Source organism: Haliotis rufescens, unplaced genomic scaffold, assembly GCF_023055435.1.
Source record: "Haliotis rufescens isolate VD_foot unplaced genomic scaffold, xgHalRufe1.0.p SCAF_13, whole genome shotgun sequence".
Classification (NCBI taxonomy): Eukaryota; Metazoa; Mollusca; class Gastropoda; order Lepetellida; family Haliotidae; genus Haliotis; species Haliotis rufescens.
Window position 1 is genome coordinate 25827447 of NW_025963813.1, and position 16352 is coordinate 25843798.

Genomic DNA, 16352 nt, shown 5'->3' on the forward strand with positions numbered 1-16352 from the left:
AGACTCACAACTTAAAACATAGCGATAGAAGATCGGACTTGTTCAACTTGTCCCGGTCGTAGTCTGGGAACTTGTAAACAAGACATATAATCGGAAACGTTAAGGCAATACTTTGTCCGCGTCCTATGTTAGTAGTTTATATATGTTATATATTCTCCGGTGTATCAGTGTTTTAGCGACACGCGTTGTCATTACTGTCATAAGCGACGTCAAACGTGACGATATATGAGGTCGAACTTTGAACACAGAACGTGTAGTTCAGGTAGCTATTTTCAGTATATGCAGTTGAGAATTATTATTTATTGACAGACAGACAGTTACCCATTGTCAGTGAACCAGGGTTTGTCGATAGATTAGACAGATCTAATGTCAAGGTCATATGAGGTTAACACCACTGACATTTTGGGTTAAAAATCGCTTGTGTTTTAAATTTTATTTACGATGAGAATACATGTTAATTTTTACATAACTTAAGACTCTTTTTAAATGTTCTTTTCGAGTATATAATCTCTTAAAAGAACACCGCTGTTGTAAACTATTACAACGCCGTTACCATGTCAACAACGACAAAGCTTAGAATGATGATCATGGTTATAATAAAGATCATGAGGATAAATAAACATGTCAAACATTTACAATCTGCACTTTGTTAGTGCGAGTATGTGTCTAATAACTACCTACACGGATCTTCCACAGTGAGGTCCATAGCGGTTGTTCACGAGTTAAACACGACATTCACGATGAATTATTTGACAAATTATTACAACCTGGTTTCGTTGACTCCTATATGTCGCCATATCCTACACTACAAGGAAGTGGATAATAAATATAGATCTACATACATGTTGTTGTTTTTAGAAATCAGAAATGTGTGCTCAAACTACAAACCTCGTGTATTCTATCATACCTTCTGTTACTACTTTGTATAATGTGTCAAGTGAAATCTAAATTGAAGTTTAATTTTTTCTTCTTCTTCTTGAAATGAAACATATTATCAACCTGTAACCTGCCCTGCCAGGTACAACACAATTGATAGTCCAGAGCCTCGTGTCTTCTCTCAGTAACAAAGCCAATATAATGGGCGTCTTACGGGTGCCGGGTTATGGGCATCGCCTCGTCGGGCGTGGGTTGGGGCTACACACATAGATAAATCAATGAATACCGATATTCGTTGTTTCAAGATAATTAATACGTTGTGCAACCTGTGTTGTGTATGAGTGAACAAACGAATGAACATTTAACCAGGAGTGGAGAAAGAGTTCGTTGCAAATGACAGAACATACAGACGTGTCCTATTACCACCAAGTTGGTACACGTGGGGTTCACTATGAGTGAAAGGTCGATGGATATTTACAAAATAAAATCATTTTTGCCGTGGCATATATTCCGATAATTTATGAAAATATTATCAACTGAGAGAAACTTATTATATCTTACTTTATATTAATCTATGTTCGTAACCCCTTATCTTCAGATATGCAGCCTATATGTATACACTGATATACACACTTCACATTCATGCATTAAATATGCATTATTGAGAGTTACCTTCTCCGTGTTGTATTACCACATGCAACAACAACAACAAAAACAGGTTCCGGATGTATGATTTTTCATCTCAAATTTAATGTTTACATATTCAAATCAAAATTGCATCTACAGGTAAACATCTCATAAGATAAGTTTGTATGATGTTTAAAGCAAACCTAACTAATTCGTTAACATAATATTTCAACAAATTCATGTAAAACAAGGCAAATTTTGCCTTAAACCTAATTTGTTTTCATGTTGTCAGCCAGAGGCAGGGATTAGAATTATATGGCCTATAATCCCAACATGCTCCCTGATGGATTGGGGTGTCCCCCAGCCTCATCCCACTCGCGTCAGGCACACCTCGAGGGGGCGGGGGATGCCAATATATAACATCCATCACCTCATTGCCAGTTTACATACAGCGCACGAGATGTGGCTGTTGTCGACATTGTTTGTAGCTCTTACAGCATCTTCATCATGTCTTACATCCATTGCCAAAGAGTGTTCAGAAATTATTGAAACAAAAACAGCTGTTAATAGTACATTTGTTGGTAGATGTAAACACAGCGTCAACTTCCTCTTTCTGTACTAATTTCCTTTGACAAGTTCACATTAAAGAACAAAATATGTTGTGAAATGTGCACTTATTCTGCAATGAATGATTAGGTAATATATATCAAAACTAAAATGTATGCATTTTTTATACCAATGTCTGTCTTGGTGTAGAAATGTATTTAACTATACATGGTACGTATTTCAGATATGTGACACCTACAATGACGACACTGTGGGACATATCACCAAGTCAATGTCAGACACATTTCCCCATACAAGATGGTTAATCCCAGAACCAGTTGCGGATTTATCTTGTCAGTGATCGGGGATATATGTCGTCGAACGTCCCCATATAATAAATAACGTCCACTTGTCATCAGCAGAGAACCATGAAGCATTTACATTACATGGGGAAACACGTTAATACCTGCTTCAGTTTTATGAAGCTTTGAATATATCTTTATCAATTTAAAATAATTTTTACATTAACATATTTTTTATGAACGAGTCTGCTTCTTGAACCATTTATAAAAACGAAACATTCGTTAATTCTTTGTGGGTTGCAGTCAATATTCGAAAATCGTTTAGTTGGTTTATTGTGCTTCAGTGACCATGAACTTTAATGCCAGAATACCGATGATTCATAGTAACCCAAGTGCCCTGAATTATTTCCCGCATGATGCTTTTGAAGATAATATAATTACATCAATCTCTTCACACTTGCGTTGAGTTTAGACACATAGTCAACTGACATCATATTTATCTTTGTGAAAAAAATATAAATTGGTAAGGTACAAAGCGTTTATTAATTCACCAGTCCCCCATTAATAATAATGACCACCGAGTTTTATTTAAACAGTAACATTATACCCCTGTATGACGCCGTACACAACGGAGAATATTTCACAAAATAGGAAAACACGAATCACGTTTTCAGCGAGGTCCAAAATGGCAAAAGTCATTCACAACGTGATAAACAAAAACGCTTATTGTGCAGTTATACATGGTCTCTTTAATGGATATGATGATATTACGTGGAAAATAAGCTATGTACGCATAAGAATGAAAACATATTTTAAAATAAGATATGCAGAAAATATGGTTTTGGTGATAATAATTATTGTAAGATCATATTTATGATAAAATTTAAAACTGATAACTAGAAATTTAGACGTATGAATGAAACATATAAGAAGGCAGTGAAACCGTCACACAAAACCGTACTTAGGGTTTGCTCATTCATACGGTAATCTGTGGTCGACGTTTTAACCACACTGGGGGATTATCGATGTTGACACTGCGCCGGAGCAGATAGCGGTGTCACAAATATGAAGTGCAGTAATCTAGCCCTCTCCCTCGCCCCGGAGAACACAGAGACAATACTGACATGGCTGTCATCTCGGTGCTGCGGACTCCACCGACTGCCAGGGTATGAGCTAAGATAGAAAGAAGACGAGTTGTATGTCATGATAGTAGATATGATACGTTGACAGGTGAGTTGTACTTCCTCATCAGCTGGGAGACCTGGTGAAATGTACATAGCCGAGCTGTGTAGGAGTGAAGGGAGACACTCGTAGACAAGTGTAATGTGACATTGACACTTCTAAAACTGAACTTAATATCAACGAAATAGATCTTTAAAATCTACTTCAATAAAATTTGAGATAAAACGTTTTGATCCGGGCCTGTTTGGTTTCTTCTGAGTCGCCTGGGGTATTTCTACATGTATATCAACCCACCTACTACTTGTAGTAGGTAATTATCAATAATGCATATAACGTAATGTATGAGTATGAAATGTATATCAGTGTGTACATATGGATGCACTTCTGAAGATAAGGGGTTACGAACTTAGATTAATATGTTGATATAGTTGTAACTAGCCTTCCACCTTCATGCAGAAAGATGAATGTGCGAGATAGCTGTGGATCCTAGGACACCACGGCAATGTAAGGTAGAGACGGGCACATTAACACTGAACATCAAAGGGATATGCTTCAATATGCGCCGATATCGAAGTCGGGTGGGTGCTACAGGAGTGTCTGTCCGGCTGTTTGGGAGGCCAATTTATCGAACCTGGATTGAATGAACATTGAGACATTGAACTTTGATTCCAGGTGATAACATTGCTGTGTGTTTCAATTCCTTGTATACAATATCTAGTTTGACCAGGGGGCGTTCATAAAGACGGGGTGTGTTTAGGAAAATATTATCTCAGTGAATTCATTCTTTGATGGTTAAACAGCAGCGATTCCCATACAAAGCTTTGAAGCTTGTGGCTTCCCTGCACTATTTCACGGCTCGGAGTACGCCATAAAATCTGTAGTCGCCGACACTTCTGTCTGCAATGGTATTTCATAGCTTTGGTTTGAGTATAATCGAAAAATAATGTCTCGAGGGAGCTGGTATAGTAGATACACACATGGCGACCGAAGCCTCCATGACTCGGTTGCTTATGTAAGTGGAGTTTGGTGGCTCAAAGTACACAGATTAAGGTAGTTTCTGGCTAATTACCTGCCCCTCTGAGTCACTGTATAACAGACATAGGGTGTTATTGTGTCACACATGACAAATAGAACAGCATTTCCTCATTCTCCACGCTCGTGATTTATTACAAAAATGTTATTATATTCATATTTATGACGCAATAAAATATGTTGTAATTAGGTAATGTTGCAAGCAGGTGGAACCACGTACGACACGGTTTGTTTTATGGTTAAAAACATCTTGAACCTTCTCTTTGGACTGTAAGTGTGCATGGCAGATCCAGGCGATACCATGTCGTGGTAGCGGGGCAACCTTCAGACACTGAATGTTTATGAAACACAAATTTAGTGTATGAAACACATACAGCCATTGATTATATAAGATTCTAAGTTACGCTTTTACCGCTGATCAATGACAACAGTGGTTTATTTATCTGGTATTTGCTTCTCATGCTTCTTATTTTTAGATGAGGAAACTACAAACATTCCAGTGACAAAAAATAGTATTTTCGTTCGGGATCAAGTCCAAAGTTTAACAACCACTTTCTGTTAACATTCATATACCCGTCAACCAAACAGCCGAAATTACCTATCGCAAGCAGAACGAAATCTTTTAATTATAAACGAATAGGTTCTCACAGTCTACATTCTACAAAGATAGACTGAATGTATATCTATCCAAATGTCCCCAAACGCTCTTTAGGCAAGATTGACTCCATCCATTGAATGTATATCCAAGATACAGAGGTAGGCATACAAAAGTCGGCGAAGATCAAAGCGAGATACAAGATGCGAGTACCTAATGTAGTCTATGCCACATACCGTCACATTGACAAAGTCGACGGCAAAGATTACGCCTCCATTTAGCTGCTGGTAATTGGCGAGTCAGTTTTATTCCAGAAAGTAAATATGTGAAATAAATAGCTCCTCTCCTTTGTCGGAAGCCACAGAGGTGAGACGGGTATGCTGACGGGGACAATCTTCTCCCAACAGCGATTAAAATGCCATCAGTACCAGGATAGTGAGAATAAATTGTTCATATTAAGCATGATACACGATTGTTATGACCCGGGGCGTTGAGTTGTTATTGAAATGAAACTTGGAGGACTTTGCTAGGAGTAGCGATACCATCTAAAAACGTTTAGTGTGTAGATTGACGCCTTTGTATTGCATTAACCTGGGCACATACAGTCTTCCATGCATCATTTGCAGATTAACTGCATGAGATCTTGTATTTGAAAGTTGTAAACGCCGCCCTTACACTTCAACTCCGAAATTGACTCTTTTACGACTTTGAAACGATATGCGTATTGTCGCTTTAACATTAGAATTCCTTTGTTGGCCGCGAAATTTGCATTGATTGTTGTGGAATAAAAGATTTATCTAAATTGACAATTAATAGTCGATATATTGACTAAAATAAGTTTCTATTACATCATTTGTTAGATGACTCGTTACCTGATTGTATTACCAGATCATTCATGTTTTGTGTTCAGATATAAAAAAGTCTTTTTAATGCTTCAAAGAACAAATGCCGAAACTATGTATATGTTAAAGAGTACCAAGATTTAGTTTTTACAAGTGCCCTGGTCGTTGTGTCTTTTTTACCTACTTTTTATAAGTAGAAAATCGACATTGCCGTATTGATTGTGAACAGACGCAGATCCATGACGTGGTACACAAAGTGGAGCGATGTTGATGATAATAATAGTGTTATCCGATGGTGCAGTACGCACACACGCACGTACGCGCACACGTACATACAGGAAGAAAATTATTTTGACATCCTATTTACTTTGGTTTTTTTTTCTATTTATTACGTACGCAGTAAGTGTTATGGACATTTTATGTAGATATATTAGCTACAATATGTTCACGGCATGATATTTATATTTCTGTCTGACTTCTACACACTTAAAGTAACATCAACAACGTGTACGTCGGGGGAGAAACATGACATATCTACCACGGACGTTTGATTGTTTGTCTATTCTGGGAACCCGTGTAAGGTCAAGCAACAATCTTCTCATTTACATATTCAAAAACTAAAAACTAGGATAACCTTTGAGTTCAAGAGAACAATTTAAGCCACACTGGTAGTGAGTTGCCGAATCTGTTTCGTTTCCGCTTATTAGAACCAAGCATGCATAAATCAAGATATTGCGAACAATAACTGCTCCCTTGATGACAGGGCGGTCAGAGGTCAGTCGAGGGAGACAAATGTCGGCTCGATACCATCTGCCTATCGCCGGGCAGGTATTAGCATACAAGCGAAAACAGATAGCCTACTTTTATGGTAGTTTAGGAGCAGGCTTGTCGACATGCGATTGTTTTTATGACAACTGTTCGACAGAACACTGATTTACTTGCCAAGGTTAAGATTAAGTGTGTTTTATTTCGCCAAATTAATGAGACGGAGACATACGGTTAACGCTTCCCTCCTTCACGTCCTCTTGACCCCAGACATTACAATAATGGCGTTTGACCCCATTAAAGTGACACCGAACTGAAAATGATGTCTCATGTCATGCAGTGTGCCTGATGTCTTCTTTCACTGAAGACACCAACAACCTGTCGGACATGACAAGGTCATTCCATGTTGTGTTCAGAGACAGAGGGAGCCTTCTGTATCAGGGATGTAGCAACGCTCTATAATAACTCTTTAATATGATCGAGTGGGAATACATCAAACTTGAGCCTCAACGCCATCTTTTATTAAAACGTAAACGTTTAGCTTAGATAACCATGAATTTCACAGGAGCGCCATGGTGACGTCACATTGTTACAGTCATACGTGGATATATGTCATTATTCTGTATGGAGCGTCATGTCATTCAGTATGGAGAGTCATGCCATTGTGTATGGAGTGTCATGTCATTGTGTATGGAGTGTCATGTCATTCAGTATGCAGCGTCATGTCATTGTGTATTTAGCGTAATGTCATTCGGTATGGAGAGTTATGTCATTCAGTATGGAGCGTAATGTCATTGTGTATGCAGCGTCATGCCATTGTGTATGGAGCGTAATGTCATTCAGTATGGAGTGTCATGTCATTGTGTATGGAGTGTCATGTCATTCAGTATGGAGCGTCATGTCATTGTGTATGGAGCGTAATGTCATTCAGTATGGAGTGTCATGTCATTGTGTATGAAGTGTCATGTCATTCAGTATGGAGCGTCATGTCATTGTGTATGGAGCGTAATGTCATTCAGTATGGAGTGTCATGTCATTCAGTATGGAGAGTCATGTCATTGTGTATGGAGTGTCATGTCATTCAGTATGGAGCGTCATGCCATTGTGTATGGAGTGTCATGTCATTTAGTATGGAGCGTCATGTCATTGTGTATGGAGTGTCAAGTCATTGTGTATTTTGCGTAATGTCATTCAGTATGGAGCGTCATGTCATTGTGTATGGAGAGTCATGTCATTTAGTATGGAGCGTAATGTCATTCAGTATGGAGCGTCATGTCATTGTGTATGGAGCGTAATGTCATTTAGTATGGAGCGTAATGTCATTCAGTATGGAGCGTAATGTCATTTAGTATGGAGCGTAATGTCATTCAGTATGGAGCGTCATGTCATTGTGTATGGAGCGTAATGTCATTCAGTGTGGAGCGTCATGTCATTCAGTATGGAGTGGCATGTCATTCGGTATGGAGTGTCATGTCATTCAGTATGGAGAGTCATGCCATTGTGTATGGAGCGTCAAGTCATTGTGTATTTTGCGTAATGTCATTCAGTATGGAGCGTCATGTCATTGTGTATGGAGCGTAATGTCATTCAGTATGGAGCGTAATGTCATTCAGTGTGGAGTGTCATGTCATTCAGTATGGAGTGGCATGTCATTCGGTATGGAGTGTCATGTCATTCAGTATGGAGAGTCATGTCATTGTGTATGGAGTGTCATGTCATTCAGTATGGAGCGTCATGCCATTGTGTATGGAGTGTCATGTCATTTAGTATGGAGCGTAATGTCATTTAGTATGGAGCGTCATGTCATTGTGTATGGAGTGTCAAGTCATTGTGTATTTTGCGTAATGTCATTCGGTATGGAGTGTCATGTCATTCAGTATGGAGCGTCATGTCATTTAGTATGGAGCGTAATGTCATTCAGTATGGAGCGTCATGCCATTGTGTATGGAGTGTCATGTCATTTAGTATGGAGCGTAATGTCATTTAGTATGGAGCGTCATGTCATTGTGTATGGAGTGTCAAGTCATTGTGTATTTTGCGTAATGTCATTCGGTATGGAGAGTCATGTCATCCAGTAGGGAGTCCCATGTCTTTCTGTATGGAGTAAAATAATTAATAATAATTAATTTGTATAGCGCCTAATTTCCATAATTCCAACAGCGCTGAGAAAACTAAGAGTGGAAGACACACACGCTGGAGATGTCCAGACAGACATTAGATGTGGAATATATATACCATGGTTCAAGGATCATAGAAGTGTCTGCACTCCTAAATACACATGCGATTCAACTGTCAATTCAGTACTCGAAAGAAAACCAGTTTTTCTCAGTTACAATGAAATAATGTCCACGAAATAGAAATAGCCTCTTGTTTGTTTTCTGGCACAGTGCGAATGCTGTTTCAGATTCGTATTTCAATGGTAGAATAAGACGTAATAATGTTGTAATAATTTTATAATAATTCTAACAAACCTGACAGTTTCCTCATTCAAAATAGCATACGTTTGTGTATGTGTTGCTCCAGTGTCATACAGGTGATGGACCATTGGATAAAAGTTGTCTGTATCAACACACATCGTCCATGTCACGTTCAACTTCAAACTGGTTTATATCTTACAACTAAATAAATGTTAGAGGACCTGTCAGATTCAGATTCAGTTTATTCTCAACATGACGAGTGACAGGGTCAAATGTCCTTTCTACTTAACTAACACAGACATGCAATATATCTGGACAAATTTCTTATATCTTTTAGCCTTTTGGGTGATACAGTTCTACAAAAAAAATGGCCACAAGTAGCATTTTGGGAATATACAGAATTCTTTGTTGGAGAAGAGCTTCGCATCTGAAAAGATATGAAACTCATCTCCTACTGAAAGTGAATGACAGAGGTGACAAAGTCTTTCATCTCTTGGTATGTTCAAGGTTTGTCCTGTTAGGTGTGAATGGTTTCGGTCACGAAAACGTAAAATAAACACATTTGTTGGAATTTCGACTTGTAAAAAATCGGAGCATGTCACTTCTTGATTGAGTTGTCTCAGAGATGGCGCTTGACGTCAAATTTGTCTGTCTGTGAGTCTTTTCGTCTGCCATGAAATACAAAAATGTTGTTTTACCAATATAAACCTGATCGGTTGACGACAGACTGATTGATGAGTGACAAGATCGATGACGGCGTTAAGGCAGGATCCTGTGATCTTTGGTAGCCAATCAAGGACGCCTAGACACAACAGTAGCAGACAATCTACAGTGGGACTGAGATTGAAAAAGCAGACGAGATGATTAAATCAAGCGCATCCCACCTCTATCTAGAATTTGACGGATTTTCTTATGTAAACATGTTTATCGCCCCAATCAAATGTAAAGCCGGATTAAATGTGTCTTTTATGTCCTTTTGTTTTCACTCTTTTATCGAGCTTAATAACATTATGAAGGAAAAAGGGTGAGAGAATTGTGTAAAGCTACAAAAGAACAAGTGGCGACTGTTTGTGTTGAAATTAACTTGCTTGTCAAATAAAAGCAGTTGGAAGCCTTTCAAAAAATGCGTTTTGTTGCAGTGTAATGCTTCAGGGAATTTTTAAAGGGATTTGTAAAATAATACAATTATATTTATGCATATATGTATTCTTGTTGCGTTACATTGGTACATTGATCCTTTTAATTATTTTTTTATTGGCACATTATTTAGAGATCGTATATACATGTATATGGATGGAACTTCTGTATGATGAGGAACACAACGTTTCGGTATATACTTACTCCTGTATGATGAGGAGTGCTAACGTTTTCTGCAGTTATTTATTGAATCACACTGGCAGTTCTGTAACATTGGTGTTGTATACAAGCAAATGCCAAAGTCATCAGTTGATGAGGACAGTGAACAGGACAAGGGGCGAAAACATACACTATATATAATACATATTGTTTTATTTCCTTTATTAATGAAAACAATAGTATTTTGAAAAAAACGATTATCTTTACCCAAGCAACACGTCTAATAAACGGAAGCTATAAGTCTGATATAGATTTGTTCTAATAATTCACTTGATCCATTTGTCATGTTCCATAGTTGTCAGTGACTGTACATCACACGGTCGGCAGAATTCCGACAGTGTTATCACTACACCGTGCACTTCAATTGGTTGACGACAGATTGATTGGTGATTGACAAGAGATAGACACGTTCCCTTACCTGCTCTGACCAATCAGGTGTGGTCAGACATTGTACAAACTCAGAGTTACGCTATTGTTTAGCGGCTGGATTCATCGGGGGCCTAATTGCCATAATCCATTTATTTGACAGAATAAACTAAAGACAACACCTTTTATTACCTGAATTACAATTTAATCGGATGATCTGTCTGGCGGACATCCCTTAACGACATGACTAGGTGTAATAATTGATGTTCGCTTGTGGCGACATGACGGTTCTTAGAAAAGACGAATCCAAACTGTTGTGAAAAGTGATTGATATACAAAAAGAAATTTTTCGTTTGATCAGGGGTAAGGTGAACATTTCTGCGGAAATTGTTGATGTGATGTAATAATCCGTCGCGTATTGTGCTGTGATTTGATCCGTGGTCGTTACAAATGTGTCCTACAATTCTTAACAGTATGTACAAATAACATCTCGCCCTTATTGTCTGTTACATGATATAACACATAGCACGGACTGTAGAAATCAACAGTGTTCTCTACTGCCAGCTTTCTACAAAATAGTTGTTAATAGGAAACAAAACGAACTATCTGAAATTCCGTTCATATTTATCGCATATCTGACACATATTGCAAACAGTCGTATATAATATGTTCATGAACGTGCATGACATTGATATCAGTTTTATTATATAATTATTTGTTGCTAGCGTCAATCAACACGAATGTCCCGAAAACCTCAATAGACAGGGTTCAACCTATTCTATAAGTGTTGCTACAGGCGTGGTGAGTATCGCGCCTCCTCGCCTGTATTGGACAGATTAAGTCTAAAACAACACCTTTATGGCCTTTAATTACAATTAAGCCGATTTGGAGCCTCACGGGCTTCCTCTGCATTGACCACGTTCACAACTAACTACAGTGTGTATACATGCGACATGTCGGGAGAAATCTCCATTGAGGTGTATTAACTGATGCAAGCCGGAGGGGAAGCGGGGCTATTTTTCAGACGTTTCTATTAAAGCTGTAGAGGTTGGCGGTGGTCGGAATTTGTAAAAAAAAATATCTTATAATCGAGAGGAGTGTTTTTTTTACGAAATTTACGACTTTATGTTTGATTTTATATTGAAAGAAATTATCCAATAACCAGAGAAAGAAAAAATGTTATTTTCCGCAGAGAATAGGGATGCTGTATATCTTCACACATGTTTAACACTTCAGCAGTGAGAGGATGAATCTTACGTGAGAGAGTTATGTTCAAGTTTTGTTCTTCTTTTTTACCCGCAATTAAAGTCACGATACACATGTAACGATAAGATGAAGTTGTAGGAGATATGGATATCGTAAAAAATATATTATGATTCTTTAGATCTAGTAGATTCTGCTCGCTATGTTTTACAGTATCTATGACGACATAGGCTTTGACCATGTCCATATATCAATCTCATTTGGCCTAGATGTAATCACTCAATGTTTTTAACTAGTTGCAGGTAACACTTGAGCCGAAACGGCCCTCCACACTGTATAGGGATTCCATTTGTAAGATTGATTAGTGATTGAAAGTTTCAAAGTCAATGAATAGGCCTGATTTGGGCTGACGAATCTGTCATTAGACACATAACACCTCACTCAGAGATTAAATCATCGCGCTTCTTACACAAATACACATCCATTTATATGACAGATTAAGCAAAGAGCAACACCCTTTATGACCTAATTACAGGTTAAGCCGACTGCGTATCTTGCAGGCATCCCGCATTGCAGACACCGCGATCCCCTATGTGTGTAATAGTACCGTAATCTCCCAGTCGAGAGAGAGTAGCACAAAGACACATCCAACAACTGTGGTCACACCACTGAATGGTGTGTACAGAAGAAATCTGCACAGTTTTCACGTGTTGTTAAAACACAAATGCCGAAATTGTCCTAAGCCCGAAATTAACAACAATTATGCGATTAATGGATCACTTGGGGTGATAAAAAGGATCAATCTATTGTTTTAGTACCATAAAGATACACCCTTATAAAAGTAAACATAATAATTGTCGTACTCCGACAGGTTTACGTTGCTTGGGGTTTTGGTAACAAAGAATGTGTGTGTAGAGGGGGAAATCAGTCATGTCAGCATATATTGGCGAGTGCATTAGATTGTAACTACTGGAAGGACAAAACCGTACCTTAATAAGCATTCATACACTAAGAACATTTTATTTACATTCAGAAATTGAAAAACAGTTGTTAAATGGGTACATGTACCCTTTTACTAACTCCGCCACTACGGGGCATTACAACGAGGTCCGACTGTATACCGTGTCGCATGTATTGTCTTCTGGTCTACACGTTGTTCTGAATAATACGATCCACTTACTTTCCATGATGAATGATACGTGTCATAAACTCATGAATATGTTTGTCATTTCCTGCCTGAATCCCCCTGTAACCTGTTGACTTCTTGATCGTTATGAAATCTTGACAGTAGTCACGTCTGGCTGTACGTTGCCATGGTTCTTAGTCGACGAGCTTGCATGGCAGAGGTAGGAGAAACACATTGATTATTTAACATGCATAGACAGAGTGTCATACACAAGGAACTGTGACATGATGAATCTCAGAACATGGAAAGTTATTTATATGATAGTCACACAATGAATTCCATGTGACACAAGGTACTCCGAGAAGAAGACTCTAATGTGACAGGGTTATACACAAGGTACTCCAAGAAGAAGACTCTAATGTGTCAGGGCTATACACAAGGTACTCCAAGAAGAAGACTCTAATGTGACAGGGTTATACACAAGGTACTCCCAGAAGAAGACTCTAATGTGACAGGGTTATACACAAGGTATTCCAAGAAGAAGACTCTAATGTGACAGGGCTATACACAAGGTACTCCAAGAAGAAGACTCTAATGTGACAGGGTTATACACAAGGTACTCCAAGAAGAAGACTCTAATGTGACAGACTTATACACAAGGAGTCTTGTTCCATGGTGAATCAAGTGTTTCTCAAGGGGAGTGACCATTCGGATCACTTCCTGCTTGTAGTATGGCCTGGACTCACACAATACACACACAGTCTCCCCAGTAACAAGATGCTGGACTCGCACAATCCACACACAGTCTCCTCAGTAACAAGATGCTGGATTTACACAATACACACACAGTCTCCCCAGTAACAAGATCCTGGACTCGCACAATCCACACACAGTCTCCTCAGTAACAAGATGCTGGACTCGCACAATCCACACACAGTCTCCTCAGTAACAAGATGCTGGACTCTAATACACACACAGTCTCCTCAGTAACAAGATGCTGGATTTACACAATACACACACAGTCTCCTCAGTAACAAGATGCTGGACTCACACAATACACACACAGTCTCCTCAGTAACAAGATGCTGGACTCTAATACACACACAGTCTCCCCAGTAACAAGATGCTGGATTTACACAATCCACACACAGTCTCCTCAGTAACAAGATCCTGGACTCTAATACACACACAGTCTCCTCAGTAACAAGATGCTGGATTTACACAATCCACACACAGTCTCCTCAGTAACAAGATGCTGGACTCTAACACACACACAGTCTCCTCAGTAACAAGATGCTGGATTTACACAATACACACACAGTCTCCTCAGTAACAAGATGCTGGACTCACACAATACACACACAGTCTCCTCAGTAACAAGATGCTGGACTCGCACAATCCACACACAGTCTCCTCAGTAACAAGATGCTGGACTCGCACAATCCACACACAGTCTCCTCAGTAACAAGATGCTGGACTCTAATACACACACAGTCTCCTCAGTAACAAGATGCTGGATTTACACAATACACACACAGTCTCCTCAGTAACAAGATGCTGGACTCACACAATCCACACACAGTCTCCTCAGTAACAAGATGCTGGACTCACACAATACACACACAGTCTCCTCAGTAACAAGATGCTGGATTTACACAATACACACACAGTCTCCTCAGTAACAAGATGCTGGACTCACACAATACACACACAGTCTCCTCAGTAACAAGATGCTGGACTCGCACAACAAACAAACAGCTTCCTCAGTAACAAGATGCTGGACTCACACAATACACACACAGTCTCCTCAGTAACAAGATGCTGGATTTACACAATACACACACAGTCTCCCCAGTAACAAGATGCTGGACACACACAATCCACACACAGTCTCCCCAGTAACAAGATGCTGGATTTACACAATACACACACAGTCTCCCCAGTAACAAGATGCTGGATTTACACAATACACACACAGTCTCCTCAGTAACAAGATGCTGGATTTACACAATACACACACAGTCTCCTCAGTAACAAGATGCTGGACTCACACAATACACACACAGTCTCCTCAGTAACAAGATGCTGGACACACACAATCCACACACAGTCTCCCCAGTAACAAGATGCTGGACTCGCACAATACTCACACAGTCTCCTCAGTAACAAGATGCTGGATTTACACAATCCACACACAGACTCCTCAGTAACAAGATGCTGGATTTACACAATACACACACAGTCTCCTCAGTAACAAGATGCTGGACTCACACAATACACACACAGTCTCCTCAGTAACAAGATGCTGGACTCGCACAACAAACAAACAGTTTCCTCAGTAACAAGATGCTGGACTCACACAATACACACACAGTCTCCTCAGTAACAAGATGCTGGACTCGCACAATCCACACACAGTCTCCTCAGTAACAAGATGCTGGACTCACACAATCCACACACAGTCTCCCCAGTAACAAGATGCTGGACTCACACAATCCACACACAGTCTCCTCAGTAACAAGATGCTGGACTCACACAATACACACACAGTCTCCTCAGTAACAAGATGCTGGACTCACACAATACACACACAGTCTCCTCAGTAACAAGATGCTGGACTCACACAATACACACACAGTCTCCTCAGTAACAAGATGCTGGACACATACAATACACACACAGTCTCCCCAGTAACAAGATGCTGGACACACACAATACACACACAGTCTCCCCAGTAACAAGATGCTGGACTCGAACAATACTCACACAGTCTCCTCAGTAACAAGATGCTGGACACACACAATACACACACAGTCTCCCCAGTAACAAGATGCTGGACTCGCACAATACACACACAATCTCCTCAGTAACAAGATGCTGGACTCACACAATACACACACAGTCTCCCCAGTAACAAGATGCTTGACACACACAATACACACACAGTCTCCCCAGTAACAAGATGCTGGACTCGCACAATACTCACACAATCTCCTCAGTAACAAGATGCTGGACTCACACAATACACACACAGTCTCCTCAGTAACAAGATGCTGGACTCTAATACACACACAGTCTCCTCAGTAACAAGATGCTGGACACACACAATACACACAC